The sequence below is a fragment of the Peromyscus leucopus genome, chromosome 15 (genome assembly GCF_004664715.2).
Source record: "Peromyscus leucopus breed LL Stock chromosome 15, UCI_PerLeu_2.1, whole genome shotgun sequence".
Classification (NCBI taxonomy): domain Eukaryota; kingdom Metazoa; phylum Chordata; class Mammalia; order Rodentia; family Cricetidae; genus Peromyscus; species Peromyscus leucopus.
Window position 1 is genome coordinate 84251863 of NC_051076.1, and position 27309 is coordinate 84279171.

Consider the following 27309-nt stretch of genomic DNA (forward strand, 5'->3'; position numbering starts at 1 on the left):
CTTTTCTCTACTTCCTGCTGTGAATGTGTTGCTTGGATTAATTGATAAATAAAATTCTGATTGGCCAGTAGCCAGGCAGGAAGTATAATATAGGCAGGATAAGCAAAGAAGAGAATTCTGGGAACAGGAAGGCTGAGTCAGGAGTTGCCAGCTAGAGACAGAGGAAGCATGATGTGAAAGTACCTGTAAGCCACAAGCCATGTGGAAACTTAGAGACTGATAGAAATGGGTTAATTTAAGATATAAAAACTGGATAGCAAGAAGCCTGAATCATTAGGCCAAATAGTTTAAATAATATAAACATCTGTGCGTTTATTTGGGTCTGAGTGGCTGTGGGCCTGGGCGGGAATGGAGATAACTCCAGCAACAAATGGCGCCAGAACATGGGGCAAGATTTTCCACCTAAAACCTGAGAAAAAAGATTCTAAAATGGAGCTAAAAAAGCTTCCTAGTTGTCTCTCTCAAGTTAGCTGCAGCCTACGGGTTAGGTTCGTGGCATGCAGACTAGACCTGCATCTTGGCGGGAATGAGGGATCTCTAAAATGCACAGAGCACTGCGTAACAGATTTAGCTTTTACTAGTACAAAAACCAAGCAAACAAATAAACAACAAACAAAAAGAGAGGTTTCTGGGCTACATGCTGCTTTGATAGAAGCATAGACCCATTGCTTCTGAGACTTGATGGTACACATGGTTCTCAGATCCAGAGCTGGTGGTAAATGTACCACCGCCATGTTGGGAAGCTGAGTTAGGCAGAGCCAGCAGCCAAGGGTTCTGCTTCAGTACTAGCCGCTGCAGTTTAAAGCAATAGTTTCACAATAAGACAGATTCAGATGGAACAAGACTTTAAATGGTTTACAATGTGTATAAAAATGTACATAGGGTTGGAAGAGAAAAAGAATATAGACAGTTATATTAAAGAAATAGAAAGTTTTAAAAAATAAAGTCCTTAAAAAAGTAAAAGTAATAGAAAAAATAAGCCATGTAAAGATGGATATCACACAGAGAATCTAGATTGTGTTGTTGTTGGGATTTTTAAGTGCAGAAAGACATTTGATTATAAAGGATGCTCAGTTAAACCAGTATGTATATTTTAAGGATATTTTGACTTCAAAATTTGGATCTGAGGATATGTTACATTGGAAGGAGGCTATGCTTTTATTTCCATAGGAAGCAAGAGACTGTGGATTTGTTCCAGATTAAGATACATCAGGTTTGACCAGCCAAGACTGCCTGAAAGGTCTCTTATGACACCATGGCCCGGATGATCCAACATCCAGAACAGTTTCAAGGCAACTGGTTCAGACAATTATATATATACCCTCACAGACTACTCCATAATCCTAAAATTTTCTTTATGTCCACATAAGAATACAGCACCTCATCCAGCAGGAAGTAGTAAGAGAAGCTACACCCTAATTTCCAAATATATCAAACTGGCTTTGGAGATGGAATTGGCTCACTCCTTCTCTAACGTAAGCATATTGCAAAAAAAAAAAAAAAAAAAAAAAAGGTTGAGAGATTATTCTGTCCCATATAAAAGAACCCTCTGGTGTGGGACAGAGAAAACCCAGTATTTTTATTTAAAGCAGGTTGATTATAAATGCAATCTCTTTATAAAAAAGAAAGGGGGATAGTATAGATAATGATAGGATGAAAGAGTAGATTAATGAACCTACTTTTAAAGAGCAACAACTTGTTTAGAAATGTTTTATATTGCTATGGATTTTAGGTTATTGATACAAGTTTAAACTTAATTTTGTTATCCTGTATACACATTTCTACTCTTGTTGGAGGTATTATGTTTATGTAACTCATTTAAATTATAATGGATAATTAAGAAATACATACTAATAATTAGTCTTCTATGATAGTCAAACTTGTAGCCATGTTAGTTAAATTTTCTAGGTATACATAGATATATTTCAGATAGGTAATCTTCCAATACTTCAAAGACCCACAGAATATGGCATTTAAAATGTGTTAAAAATTTAGACTTTCTGGACAGTGAGACATGTCTGCTCCTGGCAGCACCAATTTACTTCAGAGAGGAGGATGGGCATCAAAGACACTCTCTATGGAGTTTGTCTTCACCTTGGCAAAGATAGCCATTTGGGCAAGAAACTGTTCTTGCCTGGACTGCTTGATTGACTGGACATGCAGGACCCATGGAAAGGTGACCACTGAACTTTGCTTGGTAAAATGGTCCTTCAGGTTCCTGTTTCACAGAGGAAACTGCCAGACATTCTACAGGACACAGAGAGAAGTGACTGAGAGACTCTAGGCCAGTGGGCTGAAGACAGATGTCCCAACTTTACAGAGGAACTTTGATGACTGTCCAGGCTGTCAGCTGTTTCTGTCTACTCTTGCAAGACTCCTGAAAGTTGCTTGCACCCTTCTCCCATTTCTTGGGTAATATTATATCCTTCTGAGTTCTTTGATGTAGTTGAAGACTAGGTAGTTATAATTTCCTTAGTCATGATAAAAGATAAGTTAGATATGAAACCTTAGACTCACAAATATAGGCTAGATAGAATATCTTCTTTAATTTTGCCAAATACAAATAGACTAGATACTATAAATAGACTAAATATTGTAACTGTAATTCTTGTTTGATAATTGTTCTGTTATATGTAATTTTACTATGTTAAAGTTAAAACCTTCCCTTTTGAAAAAAAGAAAAGGGGAAGTTCTGGGGATGCTGTGAATTTGTTGCTCTGATTGATTGATAAATATGACACTGATTGGCCAGTAGCCAGGCAGGAAGTATAGTATAGGTGGAATAAGCAAAGAAGAGAATTCTGGGAACAGGAAGGCTGCGTCAGGAGTTGCCAGCCAGAGACAGAAGAAGCATGATGTGAAAGTACCTGTAAGCCACAAGCCACGTGGAAACTTATAGATTGATAGAGATGTGTTAATTTAAGATATAAAAACTGGATAGCAAGAAGCCTGAATCATTAGGCCAAACAAGATATAAACATCTGTGTGTTTACTTGGGTCTGAGTGGCTGTAGGCCTGGGCGGGACTGGCAATAACACCAGCAACAACTTCCGGTTTGCTTTTCCCTTTAAGTACATCAGATTTCTTCTTTGTTATTTTGTGTTCACTCTGAGCTCTAGAACAAAGTATCTAGAGCTCTGAATGAAGATTTCATTTTCAGTCCTCCATAGCATACCCCTGGGCAGCCAGGAAAAGCTCACGCCAACCTAGATGATTCTGAGGAGACAAGGTGTAGATTGCAGTTCAGGTTTGGATTTTAAGTCCCATGAAGACAAAGCCTCATTTTTTCTTATTTATTTTATCATTCCCAGTGTCCATTATGGTACCTTGCATACTTTAAAGTTCTTATAACTGCGAAATCACACTATTGCAAGGATGCTTTCAAAATTTTCTGTGTTTATGAATGTGAACTGCCTTTTTTTTTCATAAAAATTTAGACAGAAAACCTTTAGAAAATATCCTTCAATTCCTTATTTGATAACTGTAGTACTTCCCTCCCATCTGCATGGCTCCTGCTGATGGCCTTCAGTCTCCTTCAATGCCCTATAAATATCATATATGGCTTTTTTGCTTGTGTGATTTTGATAGACTACTGACACTGGAAACTTGTCTGCAGTTTTTGTTATAAAGAACACTGAATTTTTTTTCTTAGAGTGAATTAATTTACTTCAGAATTACTCAATTCATTGGGGGCTTGCTGCTAAATGTTATTAAGATGACTCTGGTATAGGCCTGTTCTAAGATCAGCATAGCTCTGCTTCAGACAAACCTTTTCAAGGGCTCCTGTAAATGCCTGGAGTGTTCACCAAGTTGTCACCCTGTGCTCTTCAGGACTTGGTGTCTCTATTCATTTCTCTGCTCCCTTCAGCTCCTCAAGGTTTACTTGGGTTTCCACTGCACATTTGTGCTTTAGGAAAAGCCTCTCACCTGAAAACTCAAGAGGCAGGTGAAACATGGTCCTGAGTTTCATTTCCTCATGGAACTGTCCTGGCTGCTGCCTGTCCAACACTTGAGTTGCTCCATGTGTTAGTCCTTGTGCATTTGGAAGGCTAGTCCAAAAGCCACTCTAGATTATGATGGAATCACATATCAGAATTCTCTTATCCAGATTTAAGAGTGAGCTTGACTACCTTGGAAGCCCCCGCAGAGTGCATATGTACATTTTAATACAAGTACTGTGGCTGGGAATGAAGTGGTCATAAAAACAGTATGATTCTCTCCTATACTGTAATCAAGTTCTCAAGTCACATGATTCCTACAGGATGACATAGAATGGACAGAGGGAAACAGCTACAAAGTCACTATATTTCCTCCATATTGACGTCTTAAAAAAAAGAAATCTAGCTGTCTTATGATACACACACATATGCATGTGCATGTAAATGTGCATGCACACAGATCATAGAGAAAAACAATGTTTTTCTTTGTTATTACTTTATATATATGATATGATTAACTTGAACACCCCTTTCAGTTTCTCATTTCTAATTCAGATTCAATTGTATCTATCCCAAGGTATTTCTTGATTATTAATCACAAACATTAATAAGGGACCTTTCCTGATGACATGTGGTGCAGGAGAAGGAGAAGGGGCATAGACATAAGTTATTGAGTTTGAGTTAGGTCCTACCAGGTCTCACTCAAGATGCCAATATTCTCATTTGTTATACAATAACATTCATTTATCATCTCTTTCATAAGATTGAAGTCAGGCAATATTAAACATATACTTAATCTAAAATGTAAATTGCCTTGTAAAGATTCTAAAAACATTTCTCATGTAAATATCATAAATTGACAAATATAATTTATGTGCACCCCTATATTTGAGCTCCTTCAATTGCTAATTGCTTTTTGTTTCTGGACATACTAGAGTGACTAGTATTTTAGAACAGTCTCTCAGGAAATACAGTGCAGTCTTTCATGGAAACCAAGAGTTTCAGGTGAGCTAAGCTTTCTATTCCATCTTGACTGTTCTTGTGAGATGAGTCTCTAATGAAAGTAGGGCACAGGATATTTTAATATTCTTTAAGTGAGAATTGTCTCCTGATTTGGGTTCTTGATCCAATATTTTATTACAGAGCTCCTGAAAGATAAAATTAGGCAATTAATGGTTTATTGAATCAAGAGAATATTATGTATTTATATGAACAATGCTTACTGGTCTTGTATGTTTACACAGTGTGTTTGGAACACATGAAACAAACAATCCATTCTTGAATAAGAAGTTGATATTGAAAGAATGAACAGATTATGTATTTGACTTATCTTCCCATATTCCATACTTAATCTTCTTTTTACAGTCATCTTGCTTCCACATTTTGTAACCCACTTTCACTTACATCTGTGTTTGACTTTTGGTATAGAACTCAGGTGTTTTAAGGCCAATATAATTGCCAAGTTAGGCAAAGTCTTCTAGTAACATAACTGTAATGGACACTATATCTCTGCTGATCTGAGCACTTTTATTTTTCATTTTAATAAATTTTCAATGCAGTGTTTTTAACCCAGGCTGACATTGAACTCTCTATGTGGCTAAGGATGAGTTTGAACTTTTGACCTTCCTGTCTCTGCCTTCTGAATACAGATGTGTGCCACCATACTCCATCTAGTTTATGTAGTGCATGGATTGTACCCAGGGCTCTGCATTCTATGAAAGCACTCTGCCAACTGCATTACATCCCCAGCACTGAACTGAATACTTTTAATCAAACAATAATAATTTTACTGATTTGTTTGAAAATATTATTACAAGCAAGATTAATAATTGCATCTATTTCAGATACATATATAATGAAAATTAGGGTGATTAAGTGTGGATGGCTTCCGGTCTTGGCCAAATAAATCCTCACTCCGTGTTGGTGACAATGGTGGGACCAGCTCTTCTGGCTTCCCATAATATTGGTTTCTGACCAGGGCTCTATATCTCAGACTGTAGTGGGTAGCCATTCCAGCTTGGATCTGGAAGTTCCAACCCCCATTGAGACTCTGGCAACTGTCACACCTATGAGGCGGGGCCAGGGGAGGTGCCTGGAGACCCCAGGGTGGATGGGCGAGGGCTCTCTCGGTGTCGGGACCCTGAATGATGGAGGTGGACCAAGAAGAGCTCCAGAGAACACCGCTGGATTGCGATACACCTTCCCCAGACCCTGCGACCTACCTATCCCTTAATTTGTGAGTTACGCCATTAAATAAATATCCTTTTAACTACGTGGAGTGGCCTTAATAATTTCACCAATATCAGACACTAGTAACAATAGGAATTAGGCCTTCAGAGTGTCCTTGCCCACATCTGTGTGGAAAGAAAATGACTTAGAGCGGGAGCCCAATTGTCTAAGGCCCTGTCTCCTAGCTGCATGCTGGGGCATATAGATGAGGGCTTCATGATGTGTTCAGTGGGTGCACAGCAGGGTAGATCACCTGTCACTGCAATCCCACTCCAAATCTTTCTGGTTGTGTGGCTTCAGCCAGAACACCAGATTTCTCACTGTAACATACATAAAATATTCATTTTTACTGCAAAGGCCTGATGCAAACTTTGATGAGTCCATACACATAAAATGCTTAAAACAGTCTTGGTACACTAAATGCACTGAACAAATCATTACTGCTCTATTTCCCCTCCATATGACAGTGGTCTAGCTTGACTTGTTCCTCTGACTTTTGCTGCTTCTGTTGCATGGGCCTCAGTGAGAAGTGAGCAGTGAAAAGCAGGTCCTGACCTTTGGGGAAGTTGGAAGGGATCATACAGAACTGTTGGTGAAGTAGCTAATATTTAAGTGTATGAGCATAAATGTTGGTAAGATACAGGAGAAGACTTTATCATCACTTAGTGAGGCCAGAATTATGCTTTGTCAATGTCAGCCTTTTGCACACTAATAGCATGAAAAGTCAATATTCTCATGACCTTAGTTATTTTGTGTAGAGCATCACAATATCTTCCTCGTAGGGTGTTTTGTTCAGAAATTTCTATTCTTCTACTGCATTAAGTATTGTCTTGGAGATACTTTTTCAGAAGTGAACTTTTGTTTGAGTTTTTCTATAATTTACCCTTACCTAATTTACCACACACTAAAAGGCAGAAAACCAAAAGTAAACAGATGTTTCACGGAAGAGGGGGTTTATGCAATAAGCCACGGTTACTTCTACATTAAGATTTAATATCATGTTGGTTCTTACCAATGCAGGAAGTTGTGTTGCTTTGTGCCTGCCTCACTTTCTTGGCAAACTGTCTTACTACTTTGACATTCAGTTTCTTTACCTCAACATGGAACAATGCTCACCCTTCAATAGTCACTTCTGGAGCCTCAGAATGTGAGTATGAATCTCCCCAGAGCCTCAGAGGAGAATACAGCCCTGTTGGCCCTGAGATTTAGAACTCTAGACCTCTGTAGGGCTAAGATAATGATTGTATATATTGCAGTAGGAATATGGAAATACTATGTGCAGCTTGCCATTTATAGCAAAGATACAGTAGTGTCTGATGAGCACTGGATGCTCGGTGAGTACTATTGTCGCACCTCCTGCTCACTTGGAGTCTGTCTGTGCAGCTGTCTGGTTATGAGTCGTAGCTATCTTTTAGAAAAGTAACCATAACGTTAAAACATCTACAATATTTCTCAGCTAGTCAAATGACTTCATGGGCATTGCTGAACTGAAAACTCCCGTGTAAAGTGGAACTGTAAAACTGAAACAATAAAGCTGTGAATGAAAGTCTCATACAAACTCTGAACACCTGTAGGCATCATGGGTGTCAAAGGTTTTGTTCTTCTCCCACAGTCACAAAGAGGTTTGGAGACATGAACTTAGTCATAATGCTCTCATTAGGATGTGTTATTCTTTCTGTTTTTCAGTAGACTCTCCACTTGGGGAGGGTGCAGGTATATATGTGGGTTTGAGTGAAAATGTGTGTGCAAAGATGTGCTTGTGGAGACCAGAGAACAAAGTCAGGTTTCATTCCTTAGGAATGTCATGCACCTTAATTGTAGAGACAAGGCCTCTCTTGGCTGTCGATTGCCTGTTAGGCTAGGCTGGCTGGCCAGTGAGTCCCAAGTATCCACTTGGTTTCCCTCCCCAGAGTTTGGGATTACAAGTGCTTGCTGCCATGTCCAGCTTTATTTTCTTAAATGGTGCGTTCTGGAAACAGAAATAGAGTCCTTATGTTTGTATGGCATGTACTTTCCCCCCAGTTTCAAAGCCTGCCTTTCACCTGCCCCCCCCCCATTCTGAAGATAAAAAGTCAAGAAAATGTCCATCCCCTGTTTCCTTTTTCCCTCTTGATTCTACCTTTAAGGTCTAAGCAAATATATTTTCTTAGCTATAATTTCTTTTCTAGAGCTATTTTTTAACCTTTCTAAAAAATTGGAAGAAACTTCTTAATCACATACCACAAGGTGGTAGGAAGTACCTACTCTGGGTGCATTCTGGTTTCTGGCTTCCCAACCATACAGCATTCGTGAAACAATTCACTCACCCTGGCTGAGCTCCAGCCTCCCCTGTAAATCGAATGTCATTGCCATATTATTCTGAAATGCTATTTTCAGAATAACAGCTTCAAATGGCTAGAAAGCTTTTTAAACATTCCTCTTCCGTTAAATACATGCTTCAGACTAGGCTTCCAAATGTCCAGTGATTCAAAAACATCTTTAGGTAATATCCTCAAAGTAAATTCCTGCCACTGATTGACAGAAATGAACTCCTAGGGTGTTAAAATATACATCTCCCCTTTATTGCTACATTCACTGGAGCACTTTACAGTGTGGAGTCAAATCTGTTGGAATGGCCCTTTGGACATGTTTGTCTTGTTGGATGTCGAATTGTATTCATTTCTGGCTGCTCCAGGCATAGTTTGTATCTCTTTAGGGTTCTCAGTTTGCACTGACATCTGCTATAGATACTGTTTGACTAATGAAGCTGTTTTTATTTTCTTAAAGCATTATGTGTCCTAGGGATAAGAAAGAAAAAAGAAAAGAAAGAACAAGGAAGGTCAAGATTTCACAACAAAGTGGAATTTCAAAAGGGTTCCTGATACACTCTTTTCACCAGAATTTAGGGGCAGGAGGCACCAACAGCGCTCTGTTCAGCCTTAGTCTGGATCTGTGCAGGTGCAGGCCTGCAGCAGCCTTGGCTGTGACAGCTGCTTTGTCCCTTTCAAGGAAGAAGTTCAAGGCTTGCTCTCTTTCAAGATTTCCCCTAAGAGAAGAAGTAGCTGGTTATGAAGAATAAATTAAACAGCTTGGGAAATAAAAAAGGCTGACACCATGTTGATGATTCCATTGAGGGTTGCGAGGTTTATTTCTGAAGGAGTACAGAGGGGTGAAGTCAAAGTTAACTCCCCCTGCAAGAATCGCTGAACCTACCCAGGGGATCACTTCCTGCCTAGGACATTTGAACAGCAGGAAGAGCCTGCTGCCTGCTACCTCACCTGAGGGCTCTATCTTTTTAGATTCAGCATTGAAAATAAAGGGAGACACCCCTACTCTAGAGGAAAGAAGAGTGCTCAGAAACAAAGATAGCTGATCATGACAGTCCTAATTGGCAGTTGCAAAACTCTCTAATCTTTTTAATGATATCATTCATCTTCACTTTTTATCCTTGTAGATGACACTTTGAAGGGAATAAAGCTGTTGTGATTGCAGGGAAAATGAGGATTAGGAATGTTAAGGACTTCTCTTGAGTTCACTAAAGTAGTCAGTAGAAAAGTCTTAAATGCATTTTGACTCTGACCTTGATCCTACTTAACTACAAAATAATACCATAACCATAAAATATCTAATAAAAAAGCCTCATTATTGCCTCCCTCAATATTTCTTTGATATAAAAATGTACTAAAATGTCAACTTATCTTTCATTTAGTGCATTTTCCTTTCTGACACATAATACAACAGGTGGAACTGGAAATAAGTTAGGACACAATATCATCCAGCCATTGATATTGGGTCATTATAACTTTTATATATCCAAATAGTTTCCAATAAGTGCTTTAGACCCTTGAAGTCAGAGAGTGTACCATGCTTGTTTGTGTTCTTGTTTTGATAGCAAAGCTGGAGGGACAACCATGTTTTCTTTTCAAACTTCAAGAGTGATATCCCTCATTTCATTAACTTACAGACCCTTGAAACACGCTTGACTTCCCAAGGAAAAGTTAGCAAACGAGTCAGGGTTTGAATTCCCAGGAGTCTGTCATAGAAGCCCTGTGTCAGTATTCTTGCTGTGCCTGTAAAGTGATCCACTCTACTGTTTCCTCAGTAGCTCAAGCTGGCAAAGCCAAGAGTAGAGGACAATGCAGATGATCTCACCTAGAAATGACTCTGGGGCTCAGACACTGAGGCTACCTAGACTTGGCAGACAAACAATGGTGCGAACTCATCCAGAATGCAGCTGGATCAGGTAATTCATGGATGAGGATGCAGGTAGTGAAAAGAACAAGGAAAAATAAGCTGAGGTCACCTGGCGAGATATCATCTGTCAGTTGGTCTCTTGGTCACTTCTGCATGATGGTAGTATCTACTCTGAGCATTTTAAAAGTAGATGGTTCAAGAAGTCAGAGTCTAGGGGTGTTGGAGAAAGTGAATAGTGAAATGTGACCTCTGGCCTCCCTTTGCTACTGAGACTAATATGCAAGACAACCAGATGTGTTCTTTTGATGGCAGATTTTTAAATATGACTAAAAGCAGAATAGGATGCTCTAATTGTTGATTTAAAATCATTTTGCAAACAGAGTAATCTTTGGTTTGGGGTATCAGGAAGAATTTTTGTTTCATGGTAAGAAATAGAAGAAAGGAAAGATAATTTACTTCAAAAAAGAAAATGAACAATGTGGGAATAATGAGATGACTATATATGGTATGTGTTGGATATGTCTTATTTTAGCAGCCTCTTATTCTTTTTAAGACCAGGCTTAAGGAACTGGAGAGATGGCTCAGCCATTAAGATCATGTGCTGCTTTTGCAGAGGACCTGGGCTCAGTTCACAGTCATCTGTAACTCCGGTCCTGAGGTTTTGATGCCCTCTTCCGACCTCAACATGGACCAGTATGCATGTGGTGCACATACATACATGCTGTCAAAACAGCCATACACATAAAACAATAAAATAAATAAGTCTTTTAAAAATTACAAAAAAGAATAGGCTTGAATCTTGAAATCTTACCTTAAGAGTTTGTACACATCAATGGGAAAATTAAAATTGAATATATATTTCAGGCAAATTACAGTATTTTCTGAAGTGATATTTTACTATTTCTATGAGAATACCCTTTTGTGCATCTATCCTGTCTTCCAGTAGAGTCAGATCAGTGCTAACACCATTAGAAATGGGTATTCTTGCTTCTTTTTGGTCTCCATTTCTCTGTAACCCTGGATTAAAAGAATAATGCCTACAGAGAAATCGTTTTTCATACTCAGTGCAATTATTTCTGTCATTTTATCTGAAAATTTTGTGTGCATTCCTTTTCAATTCCTGGTGTTCACTTTGGGGATAATCATTTGCATTTGTAATACATGCAAGGGTAACAGCTGCCTCCAAGTGAACTCCTCTGTTCACTGCTCAGTGAAGCAATGAAGCATTGGAAATGTGAGAACATTCCTCAAATGTTGCTGCTAGTTAATAATTCTTCATGCTTGGAGTGTTGCATCTTTTGCACCCTGAGTCTATTAATCTTGAAAATAACATGAGTTACATGGGTCTCACTCAGCGCTCTTGAAGATGACAACAGAAAAGTGAGCTAAGAGGGAACAGGAATTCAATTAACTTATCTCACTGAAAACTTCCGGTAAATATTTTTGAGAGCAGCTTATAAGACGATATAAGTAACTTTAATAAGATAGCATTTTATTTGTTGGAGGAAGATTTAGAGTGATGTGCGAGTTGCAGGAACAAACACAATACTCTGGAAGGTAAACCGAAGGTTGTTAGTTGGTTAGGGATGGGTGCTCATGTGCAGGTCCCCCTCTCAGCAAAGAGACATTGGCAGGCGTGGACCTGTGCAGGCTCTGGGAAGCTGTCAGTCTCTGAGTTCATATGTGGGTCAGTGCTGCTGTGTCTGGAAGACACTGTTTCCTTGGAGTCATCCATCCCCTCTGGCTCTTATGACAGTCTCCTTGCCTCCTCTTCTGCACAGATTCCTGAGGGTATGGTTTGAGAAAGACATTATCCCATGTTGGACCGAGTGTTCCGAAATCTCTTACTCTCTGAAGATCAGAATATATTGCATGAAAAAAAGTATATTCAATAAGCACACACACACACACACACACACACACACACACACACACACACACACCTATATGTATAAAAGATTTCTACCCCTTTGGGAAATTGGAGTTATCCTATAACATCTGAAAAGATATTCAACCTTGCTGGTAGGTGAAAAGTGCTGTAATGTAGATAATAGAATGAAATACTTTCTTTTTCATTTATTTAATTCCAACTAGAAAATAGAAATACAATACCTAGTATTTGTAGGAAGAGTTTTTTTTTTAAGGATAAAATTTGGTATAAATTTTTCTGAAAGTTATTTGACGACTTAGGCCAAAATTTTAAGGAAAAAAATTATTTAGCAATTTCACTTCTCAAAATTTATTGTTAGAAAGTAATATAGATTCTTAAATATGTTTCTAAGAATTTATTGTCAGATGAAATAAATATATTGAAGAATTTAAACTGTCTAAATTTCTTATAAAGTAGATTGAGTTAATCCATATGTTAAATGGATGCATATGACAAATGTGTCTTAAGCCATTAAATATGAAATGTGTATGGGGCATTTAAAGATAAGGGACAAATTCTACTGTTAATTGAAAAATACTTTGTAAAAACATAATGACATTTGCTTAAAGTGTATTTGTTTATTGCACAGAGATACATTCATAAACATGTACGGTAGCATCCTGAAAGTTGTTATTTATGAGAAACTTTTTAGGTAACTTAAACAAATTTCCTCACTTCCAGTTTCTCAACTTTTAAAATTAACATGTATTATTTGTGTAATGAGAACATGGGAATGTGGTATGCCAGCAAAATGATAAGCTTACCCCATTCAATATTTTATTATTTAAACAGCATAGATGCAAGTTAACTAAATTTTTCAGCTTTTATTTTTATATACTTTTTTATTCAGTAGTCATTCCCACCCTGCTTATAAAGGAAGCACCATGCTAGATTAAACATACCAAATGAGCAGATGTGGAGGAAAAGCCTATAATAAATTCCATGTAAAAAAGCTATGGAGCAGATCTACAGCAGGGTATTGGCCAATTCAAGACTCAATTAACAGAAAATTTGCAATCTGGTCAAAATAAATGTTCAAATAAAATGGAAATATGCATGCCTTCTACCACTTCATAACTGAGAATGAAATTTTATAAAAATACATACATAGAAGACAGTTTAAAATTTTAACTTTTCTTCCAACTCTCCAGGGAGCCAGAGAGTAATTTTATTGCCAGCACACAGTTGATCTTTCACACAGAAATGGAATCATGCTTCCATTCTCTAGTGAAAAGATGCAATACATGTGCAGTCCTCATTCTTGAAAATAGTATTGTTCAGCAAGCCTGTTTTGAAAGCCCCTTGTATGTACAGGACAGTTTTAGATATGAAGGAATTTAAATTAAATTGTGTTTATAGTCATCATTATAGAAGAATTACATGGTTACTAGGAGATGAGGTCTGGGTTTGCCTTTCTGGGTGGAACATAGAGAGAAACAGGACTACTGAGTCCAGACTCCAGGAGTGAACAAGAGTGAGAGAAGCAGGTAAAGTGGGATCCAAGAAAGAGAACATAGTTACCTGCAAAGAGAAATATTTTCTGTTTAAAATACTACTTAGCTTACTTTTCTGAGAATGCACATTGTTGGGCGCACCAGACTTTTTGTAGGCAAAATTCATTTAGCTTGGATTTTGGATTGAGAAGAAGGAAACCATGTGAACTATTGACTCAAAGATGCATTATTTACTGTGTTCTGTCTTTGTTCACTCATTAACCACATCTGTTGAGAGTTTTTTGTATCCTAGCAAACTACCATACACAGATGCCACCAAGGTGACATAGTTCTCTATCCCAAGAGAAAGTGAAGAGTCTGGTTTGGATAAACTTTTAACAGTCATATTTATTTCACTTTAAAGATGTCTTAAATGCAATTTATTCTTAACAAAAAAGACCTTAATAACAAAAATTAAGAAAATGTCTTTTTATATGGTAATGTATGGCCACAGGAGTTCATTATTGACTTTTCAGTTGAATCTGTTAGCTGTGCACTGTGGGTGATGAATTCCAACTACTTTTTCTTAAGCAAGACCAACAGTAAAAAATATAGTTCATATCATTTCATTATTCACATAGGTACATGTAAAAATGCACATGTGATTCAGAAGTAACACAGAAGAAAAGAAGAAAATAATTGGAATTAAAACAGGTGGTGGTGTACACCTTTAATGCCAGCATTTGGGGAGGCAGAGGCAGGTGGATCTCTGTGAGTTTGAGGCCAACCTGGTCTAATAAATGAATTCTAGGACAGTCAGAGCTGTTGCACAGAGAAGCACTGTCTCAAAAAACAAAACAAAATAAACACTTAATGCAAGCAAACAAACCACCACCACCAATAAGAACAACAAAGTAGAATTAAGGACTGAAATTACAAAATCCTGGGCTATGGGATACATTTAATAAATTTGTGATTAACTTACAGTGTCCATTAAAACAAACTGTGATATCAATAAAAAACAACTCCAAAATAAAACTTCCTTAGGCTAAATTATGAAGAATAGAGAAAACAGTAAGAGCTAGCTTTGAGTTATGACAAATGTGACACAGGGAACAAACTAAAGACAAAAAGAAATTCGCAGCATTGAAATAAAACAGACAGGTGTATATAGATCAAATTATAGCACAGAGAAGAAAAGACAAGTATTCCCACTGTGGCATAAGTGAACTAGTTAGATACCCCTAAGACAACTATGGTGATACTTAGGTGTAACATGAAACTTAGAGGGTCTTACTAATAAAATATATGGAGCCAAATATAGGGGTGAAAGCCTTAGGGAGATCAGGGAAATAGGGCTACCAGCCAACCTTACCTCACCAACTCTGAGGCTTCCAAATGTGAGCTACTTACTATCTACCTATGCCTTTATATGCCTTGCTTTTCTGCCCTCTCATTGGCTTTGGTGATATTTTATTTGTGTTTTGATTAATAAAGGTTGCCTGGAGATCAGGGGGAAAAGGCCAGCCATTTTAAGTAAACAAAGTCAGGCAGCACTCACCCTTAATCCAATCACTTAGCAGGCAGGGTCTCTGTGTGTTCAAGGCCATACTAGGGAACAGAGCCAAGTGTGGTGACACAGGCCTTTAATCCCAATACCAACCATAGAGACCTGGAGGTCTGTACAGATACGCAGTGACAAGGAAGTGAGGTAGCTGAGCCAAGAACCAATGAGAGGGCAGAAAAGCAAGGCATATAAAGGTGTGGGTAAATAGGAAGTAGCTCACATTTGGAAGCTGCAGAGTTGGTTAAGGTAAGGTTGAGTGATGTCTTTCCCTATTTCCCTGGTCCCTCTAAGGCTTTCACCCCAGTATTTGGCTCTGTGTTTTTTATTTAATAAGACTATTTAGAAATTGTCTACCTTTGGCACCCAATGTGGGGCACCACTTAGGTGTGGGGTTTCTGCAGAGAATTTAGTGTTAGTTGTGAATTGTAGGGGTCCCAGGATAAGAGTAGATAAGAATAGGAAGACACTAGCTTACTCCCCCTCATTGAGGACATCATGTAAAGATAATCATCCCAAGGTCAGGAAAAGGAGCCTCTCTAAAAGGCAAATCAGCCAATACCTTGGTCTTAAACCCCTCAGCATCAAGAACTCCGATAAATAAATTTTATGATGCTGTACCTATGGTATATACTGTAAATAGATTTCTGTAAAACAAGAGCAGAACAGAAAAATGAGATTGTACAGTTGAGTCACATAGATGAAAAGCTACAGAATGAAAAAAACTATGTCAGAAGTTTCTTGACTTTCCTAGTTTTTAATGGGGCAAGGGGTGCAGATTAAAGTCACAGTAAGATATTACTTCATAGCCATAAGCTTGGTTAGACAGTTTGATCTCATAGATACTGGTATGAATGTGGAGTATCTAGAAGTCTTCATACATTGCTCGAGAAAAGTCAGTCATATATTGTGAGCCATTTGGAATGTAGTAGGTAAAATAGAGTAGCAGAGATATCTTTTGTGAACCTGGGCATTACATTAATTCAGAATCAAAGTGTGGAAAATGATCTAACTGTTCATCAATAAGAGAAGAGTAATTAAATCATGGTACATCAAACATAGAAATGCATTGCAAAAGAATGCACTTGCATGTCAGTGTTATTGCATATATATCCCAGATGACCTTGAGTGATAGAAGATTAAGTAACCACATGTGAAGAATAACATTTAGATGCATATTTGGCTTTTCACCATTGCGTCATATTTTATGTATGACTAACAACATATCTATTATTAAATATTTGAATGATAAATCTAAATTCAGAGCACCAGCTCCTGGTCTTAATTTGCTACAAGAATTCAGAGTTCAGAAAAGGCATCTAATAAATGATAGCATTTATTAGAAAGTCAGAATGCAGAACAAAGTCATTGAAAAGAACAGTAATGTGGCACATGGAAGGGGCCTTAAGGGATCAACCAGGAACATACTCTGGAGTTCTCCCTTAGTAGAGACACAGGCACGTGTCAATTTTCCCAGGAATGATGTGTGACTGCATTTGCGAAGCCATGGCCATCAGGGGAGCTCTTTTGAGTGTGTATGATTTCAGCTTTTCCAGTTCTATCCCCTGCCCCACCTCCCATATTATAGACAAACAATTAAATAGGTCCCTACCATAGATGACATCATTAACATAAACTGTTTGAAATATCACTTGGCTCAAAGCTTGCAAACACATAAAACACTCTTAGACATTAGAGTTCCATGGTGGCCTAAAGCTCAGGGCTTAGTAAGGCCAAACCAGAAGCCCAGCCCTCTCTAGTGGGCAGCCATTCCAGCTTGGATCTGGAAGTTCCAACCCCCATTGAGACTCTGGCAACTGTCACACCTACGAGATGGGGCCAGGGGAGGCACCTGGGGACCCAAGAGCTGGATGGGTGAGCGCTCTCTGTGCTGGGACCCTGAACAGTGGAGATGGACTGAGCAGAGCTCCAGAGAACACCTCTGGATTGCGATACACCTTCCCCAGACCCTGCGACCTGCCTGTTACTTTATTTGGGAGTTACACCATTAAATAAATATCCTTTTAACTACGTGGAGTGACCTTAGTAATTTCACCAATAGCCCTCATTTAGAGCGTGGAGGGTTTTGCAAACCAGGCGTGCTGAGGTAACAGTTCCCTGCACTTCCACGGAGGAGTAACAGTGGGCATGTGGGGACAGCAGGAGTGCACAGGGACCCCAAGGTGAAATGCAACTTATTAAGTGCAGTTTCATGAATTGGGAGTGAATATAGGAGTGTTCTTTATATAATTCTCTAGGTATTTTTATGGTTATCTGAATAAAAATACAGTAAGGCAGTCAAGGTACTATAGAAATGCATTATCCAGATATTTCCAACAGTTAAAGTTAATATTATTGTAGTTGATAATCAAGATTTTACAAATGATAAAAGTTGGTTACTCAATTGTGTTTGATTTGAGCAAGGAATTTATCATACCAAAGTTATGTCCAAGTTTTTCTCATGCCTTTTTGCTTTCAGAAACATGGGGCTGTCTTTGTGCTGTTGCAGTATTTGAGTGGCAATCTATCTAACAGTTTTCTTCAATGTTACACGTATCTAGAGTATTTCACAACTTTGAATATGTCAGACTCTTTTTATGCTTTCATCCTTGGTGTGGCTCCTCTTTCCTCTGCAGCTGCCAAGACACTTCTATGCTAATACCTTCAGCTTGCTATTAAAGATTCAATAGATCAATAGTCATCTTTATGGAGAAACCTAATATTCCTCACCAATGTTATGTCTTAGATATGCGTGGAGTGTGTCTGAAAAGCTCACATGGTTTGTGGTGGCAACTTGTTTTTCAGTGCGCCGCTGCTGATAAATGGTGGGACCTTTTAGAGGCTGAATTCTAGTGGGAAGTCCTTAGGCTATTGGGGGTAGTGACGTAGGAAGGGATTAAATAGCAGCCATCAGACCCCTGAGCTCTCTCAAGATTGAGTTACAGAAGTAAGCCTCACCCTCAACCATAGTTTGGACATCCTGTCAGCTGATGCAGCCTCTCACTCAATTAATTTACGAGGATGCTCTTGCTAGAGTTAGCACTAGGTCTTTTGATTTTTCAGCTTCTAAAACTGAGGCTGGAGGCTCGAAAGTTGCTAGCCTCAAATTTTAGTTATAATAATGAGGAATGGACTAATATAAAGGGTAGTAAAATAGGCTTTCTTGAGCACCGGGGATGTTCTTAAAGTAAGTCATGGCTATTAAATACAGGATCCTTATAAAATTCAATATGGCGAGTATTGTTCTCATCTTATCTTTGAGATGACCGTGGTACTGAAGGTTAAGGAAACTAAACCATGCTCACACAATTAGTAAATGAGAATAGTAGCAGGACGTGGCCATGTAACTGCAGTCTGCATGCCTAACTAAGAAGCCCACTCATTTACTTCAATTTTACTATAATAATTTTACTTAGTCACATTGTACAATGACCTACAACAATCTCTCTCCCCAGTTTAGATATTTCTTGAGTTCCTATAAAGACCCCACCTCCTAGAAAAATGCACACTATAGGGTAGAAACTAAGAACATTTATTAAGTTAATAAACATGTTGCTATAGGGTATGGAATTAACTACAGTTAAGTATGATGTGAGCAGAATGTTTCAGTGTAGAAACAACATTAAAAACCTTTGTAAGATATTATATCTATATATATATTTCAATAAGAACACAAAATGATAAGTAGAAGTGTATAAGCTACTTCTAATACTTATGTAAATATGCACTAGATTGGCTTTATGAAAATGTATTAGTATTTGGTCATAGATATTGCAGTGGTGGGTTAAAAATTATATTTTCTTCATCTTATTTTTCTGAACCAGTAGAATTAAAATTTAATCATATTATTTTGATGTTTATAATCATCCATAATGCATATAAATACTCATGGGTATTTATTTCTGTTCATTTTGTAAGCACACATATGCATTCATTAGGTAAGCCATTTTTTTCACATATTATAAGGAACAGCCATTGTATAGTTCACTGGAGAGGAAAACAGACTTTCACACAGTTCCTCTTCTAAATTATTGAATTGTATGTTAAGAAGAAGATATATCACCAGTGTTGTCCAAAGCAGACCTTGTTCCACTTAACTTATCACCTTTTAAGGGGGTTGCCAGAAAGGGTGCTGGCTTTTGACATAATAGCCTCCTTCCTTATTTCTTAAACTGAACCTTTACAGAAATTTATCACTCCAATTTTCTGCTTGTTTTTCTTTCCCTTTAAACATTTTACCTGCTTCTGTCCTTCAATTTGTAGTTTATTTGACTCCCATGGTCAAGAAAATGACCCTTTCTTTCATTAAATCTTGGCAGTGTCAGTCTATGCTAACAAATCCATTCCCTAGCCAACCAGGAGGAGCACGTGAATCAAATGTAGGAATGTTAGCCTTCAAAGACCTTTTGTTGTTATTGCTGGTGACCAGTATTGAAACATAAAGCAAAAGCTTGAGCTCACGCTACCAAAATTAGTATCAGAAGAAATTCAATATGATCAAAGCTCACACATGAACAGGGACAGAAATTAGTCCATCTTGGTTACAGGGGAAGACTTGCTTTGCATTCCAATAAGCACAAAGGAAAGAAACTTTATCTTCTATCAGCCCAGTTCACGTGAAAGGAAGAAAGAAAGCAAGCTGAAAATTGGTAGAAGAGTTGATTTCACTACATGTTTATGTTAATAGGGTGTTTGACTTTTGAATGCTTCATAAACCTTGTTATGCTCTGTGCTATTTGAGGAGTAAAGCAACTGGAACACTGCCAGGAGCCTTAATTGGAATCGGCTTAGCAGGGGCTGACAAGGTTTCCTAGTGTTTAGTTTCAAACTTATTATAAAAATGCAAAATTATGTGCTATTTATTTTCTATTCCTTGTTGGTTTGTGCCATAAAGGTAAGACTTAGCTGCATTAGGAAACAAGCTAATTCTTCCCTTGCCTGCCCCAGACCAATGGCTCTGAAGTGAGCAGCTCTGGGGGTGTGTCTCTCACTGGCTATACCCTCCCTTCTTGTGCATCGGAGGACATGCTGGAGATACTCACCCCTACGTTTAGGTTATTGGCTAAATGATCCCTCAAATGGCCAACCTATGGTTGAACCACTGAGCTGTGTGGTGAATCTGTCAGTCATCCATGTGGTGAGCAAGGCCACAGAGATAAGTTCTAAAATGGCTCTTAAGTCCTCTTGGATTTCCACTGTCAGGGAGTTAGCCTGCCACTAGTTGACAGGCACAAACACAGTTTGGGTAACTTCCAGCTACAGAAAGGGATGCATTTTTTGCTTTCTGACAAATTTTAGGGAATTCATGATTTTTTTTTTTTACCATACTCTCTTTAATCGAAGAAAAGAAATGTACAATGTATTCTGATCTCCTTGCCTCTTCTGCACAGCTCTCTGAGCCCTGAGGGAAGCGTTTGATGATGACATCTCATTTAGAAGTGTGTTCCACAACTGTATATTGGATCTGTGTTAGCTCCTATCTGCTGCAAGAGGAAGTATCTCTAACGATGGCGGTGGGAGGCACTGATCTGCTCCTTTGGCAGAACAATAGCATTGGGTTGTTCCCTTAGACCTGCTCAGTATAAGGTTGACTGCCACAAGCAGGCTTTGTTGACATACAGCCACAAGAAACTGATGAGTTTTTCTTTCCACCAAAATTTAGGAATTTTGTGATTTTGCTTTTTGTTGTTGTTGTTAAATTAAAACATAAAGACGTTTTCCCTGTTCCCCTTCCTTCCTTCCTTAAAACCAAGTATTTACCTCTCCCCAGCCCCTCAAATTCATGTCCTCTGACTGCTTTTCTTTTAGGTAGTATTCTCATCTTCAGTCCATTCCAGCGTTTCGCCTTGACTGTGTTACTTGGTGTACTGTGGCCTCAAATTTCAATGCTTTCTGAAGGTGTGTGAAGTGTCATTCGGTGTGCTATATGCTAGTGACACAAATATATGTATGATAAGTAGCTCCTGTCTTAACATCCTTAATGGTGTTTGGATGGAACAGAACTTTGAATAACTGGATTTAGCAGTGAGTGAATTTTGATCTAAAATATTTTTTATTTAGTTGCCCTGGAGAAAGATCTTTACTTCAATATCTGTGATATCAGAAAAATTAAACCTAAAAGGATTGATATAACCTAGTGCTAAATTCTAGAAGGGGGGCTGAAAAAAAAACTTGTATTCTTTCAGGATCAAGTCATGCATCTGGCTTAGTTTGATAAGAAAGTCATCATCTGAAAACACATGCTTGAGTTATTATTCAACATCTGTCTTGAAGTCAGCAAGATATTGAACAGAATGACCAATGCAGACGTAGACCTTGTCTCTGGTCTTCAGAGCAGTGCTTTGGTCTTTAAGCACAATATTTACTAGAGAACTTTTTGATGCCCCTTACCAGGTTAGTGGGTTCCCATCTCTTCTAGCTACCAAGACATTGGACTTTTTTGTTGTTGGTTTCTTTGTTTGGTTTTTAAATCAAAACATTATATATTCATTAAGTGCTTTACTGCATTTTTTGATATAACATTTCTTTCAGTTTATTAATAATGATGAATTACACTTATTTACTTTGGAATGTTAAACCCATATCACTTTTGTGAGACAAACCTGGCCATGTCCTTGAATTTCATTCGCTTTTCTTCTTTCAGCTTCCTGAGGTAGGCACTATGGGCTTTGATGTGGAAACTTTGTTTTCTAACACAGACTTCAATGAATCTCCCCTAATTACTGCTTTATCCTATCTCTCATAGTTTGATAAGCCAGGTTTTCCTTTTTATTAGATTCAAATGTTTTCTAACTTAGCTTCAAATTATATTGTAATTTTAAAAAATTAAAATATAAATTAGCAAAAAGGGGAAAATATTAGAGGAATTTTCAAGTTTATATTATCTATACACAATGTCAGTTTTAAATTAATTCCATTAGCATCAATGAACATGTTAGTGAAGATTCTATTATTACCTTGAGTATGGTTGATATGATGAAAAACAACCTATATAGACTTCAAGGAATGCCTACTGTTAATCTATGCCAAATGGGCTATAGTTTAATTTAAACCTTGTATTCTTGTGTGTGTGTGTGTGTGTGTGTGTGTGTGTGTGTGTGTGTGTGTGAGTGCACATATCTTCATGTCTTACTTCAAGTATGTATATGCCACATAGTGTGTAGGTGGTCTGAGGACAACCATGGATGTGGGTCCTCACCTTCCAGCTTATTTGAGGCAGCATCTCTTGTTCATCACTGTGCAGGCCAAGCTAGCTGGCTGGGGAGCTTCCTGGAATTCTCGGGGTCTGCCTTCATTTCACTATAGAATAACTGAGACTATAGGCACGCATCACTTTGCCAGGGTTTACCTGGATTCTAGAGATCCAGACTGAGGTTTTCATGCTTGCATACCATGCCTTCAACACAGAAATCATCTCCCAAGCATGGGTATTCTATTCTTTTAATATTTGTATTGCTTATTCAGTCATTTTAGGAAAAAGAGGGAATCCTCATGGTTCATTTTCCTATTTGTCCTCTCAGCTCCACCAGTCACTCCGTGTGCTGCAGAGGTCTGACAGCAGGACTGGAATGTTCACGACTTCTATTTTTATGCCCTGTTTCACTTTGGCGATAATTTTTGTGATGAAATTGAGTTTTCTATTCTTTAATTTTTTTTGTTACATTTATTTCTTGTATGTATGGCAGGTTGCACATGCCACAGCACACATCTGGAGGTCAGAGGATGACTTTAAGGACCCCATTTTTTTTTTCTTTTTTGGTTTTTCGAGACAGGGTTTCTCTGTGTAGCTTTGAGCCTTTCCTGTAACTCACTCTGTAGATCAGGCTGGCTTTGAACTCACAGAGATCCACCTGGCTCTGCCTCCTGAGTGCTGGGGTTAAAGGCGTGCACTGACGCCACCATCACCTGGCAAGGACCCTTCTTCCACCATGTGGGTACTGGAGATTGAATTCCAGTCTTCAGGCTTGACACCACGTGCCTGTATCCCTGAGCCATCTTGCTGGCCCAAGTTTTTTATTCTTGATATAGGTAAATAACTTGTTTTTATTAGTGTAAGCATTACTTATATTTAGCTATCTTTTTACTTAAAATTTTGAGGTTAAAAAAAAAAACTGGAAAAGTGAGTTTTAATTCAACGAAATTAAAACTTAAGATGCCCAAATGTGTGAATAATCCTATGACAGTCCTTGAAGAGAAGTGTATTAATTGCCTGTATAAATATTGCAAAGGCAGCTTCCTTTTAGGAATTGTGTAATTGTTCATTTATCCAATATGAAGTAAACAGAAATATGATCTGATTTTGAGAAACTGATGTTAAAAATATGTAAAATAAAGTCACTTAGGTTGTTACCTGCTTTCTCATCCATGTACAGTTTGGGTGTCAGCATTTGGTCTCCTGAAGGAATGTGATGACACTGTGAAAAGAAATCTTATAGCACAGATGAGAATGGGTGAAGAAAAATAAAACAACATTAACTAGCCTCAAAATTTATGGCTATGAACTTTCATGTGGTATTTCCTATGTGTAGTCATTTTCTCCTGTTCAACGTGACCAAACCAGGGGTTTTCTCTCCTGGAAACCTTAAAGCCCTTTCCATCCTCAAAGTCTGTTATCCCATGGCCCACAGTTTCCTAAAGCCTCTCCATCCTCGCAGTCAGTTATCCCATGGCCCACAGTTTCCTAAGGTCCTCCCCATCCTCACAGTTATCCCATGGCCCACAGTTATCCTAAGGTCCTCCCCATCCTCACAGTTATCCCATGGCCCACAGTTTCCTAAGGTCCTCCCCATCCTCACAGTTATCCCATGGCCCACAGTTTCCTAAGGTCCTCCCCATCCTCACAGTTATCCCATGGCCCACAGTTATCCTAAGCCCTCTCCAGCCTCACAGTTAGACTATGGCCCTAACTTAGTTACTTTTATTGTTAAAATAACTGAAGCACTAAGAGTCGAACAACCAGAACCAGCCCAGCATCTGCTTGCAGACTCACTGCTTTCCTATGTGCTGCGTATCAACTGCCATAGTGATGATGTGCCAGTATCCAAAGTAAATTCTTATTGCACAGGTCCCATCCTCTTTTATGCCCACATCAACCTATTTCCACACACATTTCTTCTCCCATTTCTATCATTCTTTGATTTTTGCTGTGTGATTCAAACTAGAATAACTAATTGTTGTTCTTCCCATTTCAGAAAAATTATTTTCTCTCTTTACAATAAAATTTAGAGTTCTCTTTACTATTCCTCTCCCTCTTCCTCTTCCTCTCCCTCTCCCTCCCCCCCTCTCTCTTTCTCTCTCTCTCTCTCTCTGTATGTGTGTGTGTCCTCATTTCTCATTCTTTATTCATTATTCTCTGTTGCCCCACCAATTTACAACACTGTGTTCTTTTTCTTCTTAAAGCAATGTACAATGTCTGCATTGGTTAATCGTGATCACTTGGCTTTAGTGTTAGCCCTTACATCATTGGCATTTTATAAAAATGCTCATTCACTCCTGTCCTGGTGCAGCAGCATCATGGCTCCCAGGACTCTGTGCTCCTCTTGTCTCACTACCACAGTTTCTCATTCTCCTTTTCTGACTCCTGAAACCTTTCCTGTCTTCTATTGTATATCAACCCCTGTGTCTGTAGTCTTGTTCACATCATCCTTTACACTTACTATCCAGTTTTGTCTAATCTATGGTTACATGTGTCACCTTTATTCTGACATGTGTCATAATTTTATCCCTCCCAATTAACATTTTACTGAATGAACTCCCATTTCTATACTCAGTATGGGTCAGAGGAAGGGAGGGAGGGGGCGGTGTGTGGAACAGTTGAGCTTCACGTGGACAGTCAGTGATCTAGGCTGATCAAAGCTTTGCCATCAACAAATGACACTTGGAGGTTCTTGTACTGCATCTTCCTCTAAAATAAATTTATTTGGTTATTTAATTTATATCCCAGTCCCTTATGAGGGGACCGTCCCCACTTTGTCCCCCGGGTACTCTTGAGCAGGGAGAAATGAGGAATATGTAGATAGAAATATAGAGGAGAGACAGATAGAAACACATGATAACCTCGGGAGGGCCTGGGTCAAAACCCACCAGCCCCTCTGTCTCTACTAAAGAGTTTTTAAAGGAATGCCAAGGGGTGGAGCAAAAGACCTCTCCCCAGCACATCCAGGTGCAGACCTTCCCAAACACCTGGTGACCACTAATGCAGCCCTGCTGGGTAAAGCAAGCTCAGATCTCACTAGGAAGCTTTTGTGGGCTCCCACAGTCCCTGACTCCCTGCCCGCTCCATTCCCATGCCCCAATCCACTCCTCCTCCTTTTCTGTTTAGGAAAAGGCAGGTCTCCCAAGAGTACCAACAAAACATGGAATACCAAGTTTTAGTCAGACTAAGTGCTTTTCCGTGTATTAAGGCTGGGCAAGGTGACTTAGTATGAGGAGTAGGGTCCCAAAAGCCGACAACAGAGTCAGAGGCAGCTCCTACTCCCACTGTTAGGAGTCTCACAAGAAGACCAAACTACACAACTGTCCCATACATGCAGAGAGCCTAGGTCAGTCCTATGCACTCTATGTGAGTTACTATGAGTCCAGGTTGGTTGATTCTATGAGGTTCCTTCTGGTGTCCTTGACCCCTCTGGATCCCACAATCTTTTCTGTGTGGCAGTTTCTCAGAAAACTTGGACTGCATCTTTTTCTTCAAATTATAAGTTACACACACAAGTCATCATATGGCCCCACATAACTACTGGGGGCTGGAAGTGTTGGAGAATCTATGTCTACCTCTGATAGACAAACATATGCTATGCATATGAGGAAGATAAAATACTGGTATATCAGATTGTATCTTCAGCACTATCGTTTGAGCAGTAAAACTGTGTTTCTTGTAATTTATACTTGTCTTTTCTCAGACACTCATGTTTTGTAACAGACATATTATACTGGCTATTCTTAGAAGAGCATTAAGTTCGATTGTATAACTAAATGCAAGTTTGCTGAAGTCAGTTTGGTAGTGTATCATAAGGCTTATCAAAAAGAAAGAGGAAAGGGTGAGTGTAGAGGGATATACCAAAAAGACAAAGGGCACTGAGGCGTTCATGAGAGTGGGGACTATGAAAACCATTGGTGAAAATAGACTGGAGAACAAAGGGTCTATCAGAACTAGTCCTGAGCTCCATTAGAAAAGGTGCAATAAAGGGTCTATCAGAACGATTCTCGTGCTCTGTTAAGAAGGGCACAATAAAGCAAGTCTGTTAGTCATATTTGGTGACGTCAGCTAGGTGTGTCTTGAATCCTGGGGTGAGACAGTGACAGATATAAGGAAACAGTCCCACAGAAGTGAAGAGGCAGAGATGAAAAAAAAATGCAGTTGTTAAAAAAAGGGCTGCAGAGCCCAGCAAGGAATGTATTGTACAGAAGATAAAATGTGTTGAGCTGTTAGTCTATAATGTAGGAAAAGCTAGAAAAGGATATAACCCCGATGTTGTTAAGAAACAAATTTATGTATTTTATATGTTGCTACCCTTAGGAGACATACAGGGCAATTTTATGGTAGATCTGTGTGCACAGTTTGAAAAAGAGGTTAGTTTTACAGTGGTGATATTTGTATAGGTAGAGGGAGACATCTTATAATACCAGATCTGAAATTGAGTCTCCTCTGGTTTGCAGTAATAGTGCTCCTTCTGCCCTTTCCGACAGGTAAGATGTTTGTTTCTAAAGCTGACAGCAAAGAGTTGAGGTGCAGACTCTGCGCTGATAGAAAGGAAGACCACAGATCCACCCCGTTGCCCCATCGTCCAACTCAGGACCAGGTTATTCGATTACAGTAATGAAATTTTGAGATACTTAATATCATTGCCTGTTTTTATGAACTTCCATATATTCTTTAATAATATAACCAGCTAAGCAATTACTAAAGGGAATATATTATGATTGAGAAAAATATCCCTCACATTTGACAGTTCAGATACAATTGATCATTGAATTCAGAAGAATTTCAGCAAACTGACAGAATGGAAGCCTCTGAGATGGGTTGACTCTAAAGAGTAAGCAGGG

At 38.7% G+C, this 27309-nt stretch overlaps 1 pseudogene; it reads right to left on the reverse strand.

Moving 5' to 3' along the window:
* The window catches only part of LOC114708362, a 72185-nt pseudogene extending 45138 nt beyond the window's left edge, over window positions 1-27047 (reverse strand).
* Window positions 27048-27309: the final 262 nt, after the last annotated feature.